This window comes from Cricetulus griseus (genome assembly GCF_003668045.3).
Source record: "Cricetulus griseus strain 17A/GY chromosome 1 unlocalized genomic scaffold, alternate assembly CriGri-PICRH-1.0 chr1_0, whole genome shotgun sequence".
NCBI lineage: Eukaryota > Metazoa > Chordata > Mammalia > Rodentia > Cricetidae > Cricetulus > Cricetulus griseus.
The window spans coordinates 72,560,381-72,566,288 of record NW_023276806.1 but is presented as its reverse complement, the minus strand read 5'-3'; positions in this window follow the sequence as shown (position 1 = coordinate 72,566,288).

Sequence of the window (5,908 nt, the reverse complement as noted above, 5' to 3'; positions counted from 1 at the left end):
ACACACACACACCACTCTTTACTATTTCTAGGCCATTTAGTGTTCCTTATACGTTTGAGCAAGGTAAGGCAATAGATTTAGGGGCCCCTCTTCACTAGTTTGGGTGAATTTTTTCTTATTTTGTTTAGCTGCTATTATATTTGGTTTCTCCTCCTTCTGCTCTCTTTTCCTCCTCCCTCTCTTCCTCCTATTCTCTAAGTTATAACTAAGCAAATACTTTCTGAATCTTTCAGAATGTGTATAGTGTATATCTGAGTAGAATAATTAATAATAATGAATAGTTATAGAATACTTAGCAATTAATATAATAATTAGTAAATGATAAAATGAAATTACCATGCATGTAAATTATTTGTCGCTGGTGTTTTTTGTCACAGTGACAGAAAACTGAATACCATAGAGATGTGTTATAAGACAAATATTTTTTTTGATTAATTTTATTTAAATTAAAGCAATCTTATCCTCAGGTTCTCCCCTCCTTTCTCTCCACTGCCCTTCCCCATGCTCCCAATTTACTCAGGAGCACATGTCCCTTTCCCCTTCTTGTGGGGCCCATGTATGACTCTCTTAGGATCTTCCTTGTTTCCTAGATTTTCAGGGGTTGTGGACTGTAGGCTGGTTATCCTTTGCTCTATGTTTAATATATACTTATGAGTGAGTACATACCATGTTTGTCTTTCTGTGTCTGTGTTAACTCACTCAGGATGGGTTTTGTCTAGTTCCATCCATTTGCCTGTGAATTTCAAGATATCATTTTTTTTTAACCACTGAGTAGTGTACCATTGTGTAACTATACCACATTTTCCTTATCCATTCTTTGGTTGAGGGGAGAAAATATTTTCTAGGGAGACACAGGATGTAAGTTTACTCACCCCAGATAGGAATACCATCAAGGTCCAACTTGGTGAATTAATGAGTTTTTGAAGGGTTACTTACAGGGGGAAGAAATGACTCAAAGACAATTGCATTATCAAAGTTCACCCAACATAGGAGACAGCTCACAAAAGTTGGGAACCTGGAGCACACTGCACAACCTGCAGGCAGATAGACAGGTTGAAGAGTGGCCTTTCAAGTGACTCAGCTGGTGTAAATCTCTTCTTGACAACTTGGCTCATTTCTGCTTCTTGAAGGCAGCTGATCTGTTCTCAGTCTTCGTTGCAGCTCAACTCCACTGCTCTGAAAGAGGCTCTCACCTTTTATTGTTATACCCTGGCAGGTAGGAGCCTTGTGAATCTGTTCTGCTTCAGGGACTTCCTGGAGCTATTTTGAGTTGTTTACCTTCCCATTTAAGACGCTTCCTTCAGGATGGATTGTTTCAATATTGGAAGAAACTGTTATACAAGTTGTTAGTGACTTAATATTATCTTCATAAAGGGAGATATTTTTATTTTTAAAAAGAGACAAAGAAGGGGAGTAAGACATGTTAGTTAATTTGTACTGCTATCTCAGGCCAAGGGAATGACTTGCCTTCTAAGAAAGTATTTTTAACATGCTATGACTAGTTATCTCTATGTTTTATTAAAAGTCTGAAATTTTTTTCATATGCCTCCTCAGTTTTTTTTTTTTTTTACTTTAAATATATACCCTAGAGATCCAGTAATTATCAAAATCAGAGAAAGACAATGAATTATAGGGGAGTTTAATGAAAAAAATTAAAAAATATCTCACACATTCACAAAATGACTTTTAAAATCAATTTTTGTAGTTAACATTGTTGTGTAATTTTTGCAAGTGTTTTTTTTAATGAAGCTTATATAATTATATAAATTATCAAGTATAAATGTTACAGCTCTAAGGGGAAGGGTTTTTCTAATGAAAGTGTTGCAACTCTGAGGGGAAAAGTATCCAGGCAGTAGGGAGCCAAGGAATACCACAGTCACACCACACAACAAACCTCATATAAGTGAATTATTAGGAAAGATACATGAGGGTGTGAAAGGACCCATATGGGTGCAAGATAACCCACGACCAAGATAGACCAAGCACAGGGATAAGAGACAAAGATGAGAGGTAGAGGACTTTAAAGAAGGGGAAATGAAAAGGATAGAGGTAGAGGACTGTAAAGAAGGAGAAAGGAAAAAGAGGAGGAAGGAATTTTTGTTCCTTGGGGACAAAGAACTACTGCCTCTGGAGAGAGAGGATACAGATATGGCCCATAGGAAAATAACAGTTTACAAAGGTAAAAAGAGAAACTCCATGTTAAAATGAGGTGTTTAATTTTGATTGAATGGGTTAATTAAAGTGGCCAAAAGGGAGCATTTGGTTTCCTGAATTTAGTTCTTTGATAGCTTGACCTTGGTAGTCTGTCTCAGAGGGAAGAAGTAAACAAACAACTGAACAGACCTTGGTAAATAGTTTTTGGAATGTAGTCTAATGGTTTTTAGTAAGAAAGAGGGAATAGCAGAAGGGCAAGGCCTGCCAGAGCCATGTATTTCATGCTCTGGTATGATAGAATTCTCACATGGTGGCTGTCTCTGCCTGGGCAAAAGGGTTTCTTGGAGACAGTTTTTCCATGTGATGATTTCCAGGGTGTTGAAATTTCCAGGGTGAAACTTGGAGTCTTAATCTTGGGGTAAGTCCAGGGACTGATGTGTTTTCAAGCTCAGGGATTGGTAGGATTCCGTGCTCAGGGATTGGTGGGCTTTCAAGCTCAGGGAATGGTGGCCTTTTGAGCTCAGGGATTGATGGGTTTTCAAAGCCCGCACATTAACTTAGATTTTTTACCCTAGAGCAAGTAAAAAAAATTAAATAAGCCAAGGCTCTACATCTAGACTTGCACTTCCAAGAGAAGCCATTGTGTTTGTCTGCTCTGGCAATTATTGGCAGCAATGGTAATCTGGCTTCCTGGAGTGGGGTTCCTTGGAACTGGAAGTCTGGGGAAGGACCTCACTAGATAAGAGTCTTTGGCAGTCTGGATGGAGTTCAGGTTTGTTATCTCTGGCAGCTCTATGTCATGTTAACCCACTACTTTCCTCAACATGTTTGGACATATGGTGATTCCTGGGTACCTTCAACCAATGTTTCCCTCATGACAATAGGATTTTATATACTATGCAATGAGATTCTCAGTTTAGGAGTCCAACAACAGCTCCCCCTTTGGTTGGTGGTTCACAATGACAAAGCCGGATATCACAGGGAATATATAGGTAAGCCAAGGACTCACAGGAGGCTCTCAACCCCTGAAGAACCCCAGATGATGTCAAACAACAGTGAAACTGCCTGGGCCCTCTCTTGCAGAATGAAAGTTAGCTTTCAACTGACATTCTATTAAATACACTTTTGTTTTCTTTTCTTCATAATTCATTGCAATGTAAAGTGCAGTTGAAATGTACATATAGTTTAGAATGAGAAAGATTGTTGTTGTTCCTTTTGCACAGGGGGAAATGAAAGCATTTCCATAGCCCAGTTCCTCCCCTGTTTGCTTTTGCTACTGATTTCATTAGGGTAGCTGTGGACCAGACTTCTGACTCAAGAGGAGTCAGGAAACCATTGCTCCAGCCTGGCTCTGCCTTGCACTCTAAACACCTAGTTTGCCTTCTCTTTTTCTCTCCAGCTGATGAGAATGTGGCGATTTGTAAGCACTGTGATTTGCCCAGGTTTGTGTTAGAAAGACAAAACCTAATCTCTGAATTGCAAACCTAGAGAAAGTGAGAGATTTCTAACTTGTAAAGAACACTAAGAGACATAACAGGAGAAAAGCAGGAGGTTCCTGGGTGGAAAGGCACACATTCCTAGTCATATGATATATGTGTGCGATGACCTCATGTCTCTAGCCTAACATTTGCCTTGTATTTCATTTGCATAATAAACTACAAAGCATTTATGGTAAAAGTAATGCCAGACTGTTGGTGGGCTTTTTTCCTCCTTCTACTACAAAAATAAAACATTGGCATTCATTTATAGACTCATATTTAATTGGTCAGTTTCAGTACTTATTTGATCATTTGTGTTGAAAAAGTGTCATGAGTTCCCACATTGGGATCATGTTCATACTTAAGAATATAATTTGATTATAAAATAAAAACTCTTTGTTCAGTGTAATTTTTGATCAAATGGAGCCCATTAGTTTTCATTTATTATACTACTTTACTGATTTCCTGGAATCTGATTTTGTAAATTTTGTCCCTGCTTGGACTAATTAAAATTTTAGGAGCTTTTAACCTTTCTTCTCCAAAGCTTTTTAGGACAGGGAAACGAACATGTGCCATGCATGGTTTGGATGTCAAGGAATTTCAAAGGCTATCGTGCAGCATATTCAACTTAAATTTAGAAGTTCAATTCACTTCTACAGTTCAAATATCTGAGGGTATATATTTGTAAATGGAGTGGTGTGGAAATATGTTCAGGCAGTTTTAAGTTAATATAATCCCATCCTGCTATTTTAAAGGAATGTTGTCCAAAAGAAAATTGTTTGGATCTAGATTATGTTGCCTTTAAAAGTAAAATCACCAGGTAGTTGCCTACTTTATTCAATTCCGAGATGCACTGGAAAACAAAATGAACTTCAAAGAAAACAACCACAAATTTCTTCCGAATTAACCAGCTTACTTTATAGGCACCTGAGGGTTTGAACATTAAATTTCATCTGCAAATCTTAATTGGAAGCATCTAAATTATTCTCCTTATAGCATCTGATATCTAGCTGTTAATGACCACAATCAGAAAGACTTCAAAAGAAGCTCAGCCCCTTGATTATCTTGAGCTCTCTGGCTGGTCCTCCATATAGCTTTGCAAGCCAGAAGACTGCAGAGATGTGTGTTCTGTTAATGAGAATTCAACCAGGTTCCAACAATAAAACCTCACAATGTGTGTGCTCTCTGCAAATCTTTTGAAAATTCACTACGCATACATCTCTTTACCTGTGTCCTTCCCCAGTTAGCAGACAGATGCAAGCCATCCTGCTTTGAAAGATGAATTCATCTTCTCTTCATTTGATGCTGTGAGCTGGATTATTTTTAAGAATCCTTTAGCATTAGAGTTTATGCTACCACACTGCACTATTTGTTTTTGTTTGTTTGTTTGTTTTTTGTTTTTGCTCATAGACTCAGCTCCTTGCTCCTGAGAGCATTTACATATAAACACACCCAAGAAAGCTAGGGCTTTGTATCTCTGTTCCTGAAAACGTATGCATACAAACATATTCAGGGAAGTTGGGATCTGTATTTCTCATCTTTTTTACATTTTCATTCTTTTTTATCATTTTTAATTTGAATTACAAACAAGATTGAATTACATGACAATCCCAGTTCCCTTCTTCCTCCCTTCCTCCCGTACCATCCCCCCAACTAAAACTCTACCTATCTCATTTCCTTTCTTCTAATCTACACCTGACTCAACCTTTCTGCTCCCTCATGACCTCTGCATCCTTCCTCTTCTTCCCTTCTCATTCTCATAGCTTCCTCCCACCTCTTCCCATGCTCTCAATTTGCTCAGAGGATGGTGACTCTTTCCCCTTCTCCAGGGGACAAAGTTTGTCTCTTTTAAGGTCCTCCTTGTTTACTAGTTTCTCTGGCAGTGTGGATTGTAGGCTGGTAATCCCTTACTCTATGTCTAAAATGCACATATGAGTGAATACATATCATGTTTGTCTTTTTGTGATTTGGTTACCTCGCTCAAAATGGTTTCTTCGAGTTCCATTCATTTTCCTGCAAATTTCCAGATTCCATTGTTTTTTTCTGCTGAGTAGTACTCCATTGTGTAAATGTACCACATTTTCTCTATCCATTCTTCCATTGAGGGGAATCTAGGCTGCTTCCAGTTTCTGGCTATTACAAATAGTGCTGCTATGAACATCGTTGAACAGATGTCTTTGTTGTATGAATGTGCTTCTTTGGGGTATATGCCTAAGAGTGGAATTGCTGGATCTTGTGGTAGACTGATTCCCATTTTCTTGCAGAGTTGCCGTACT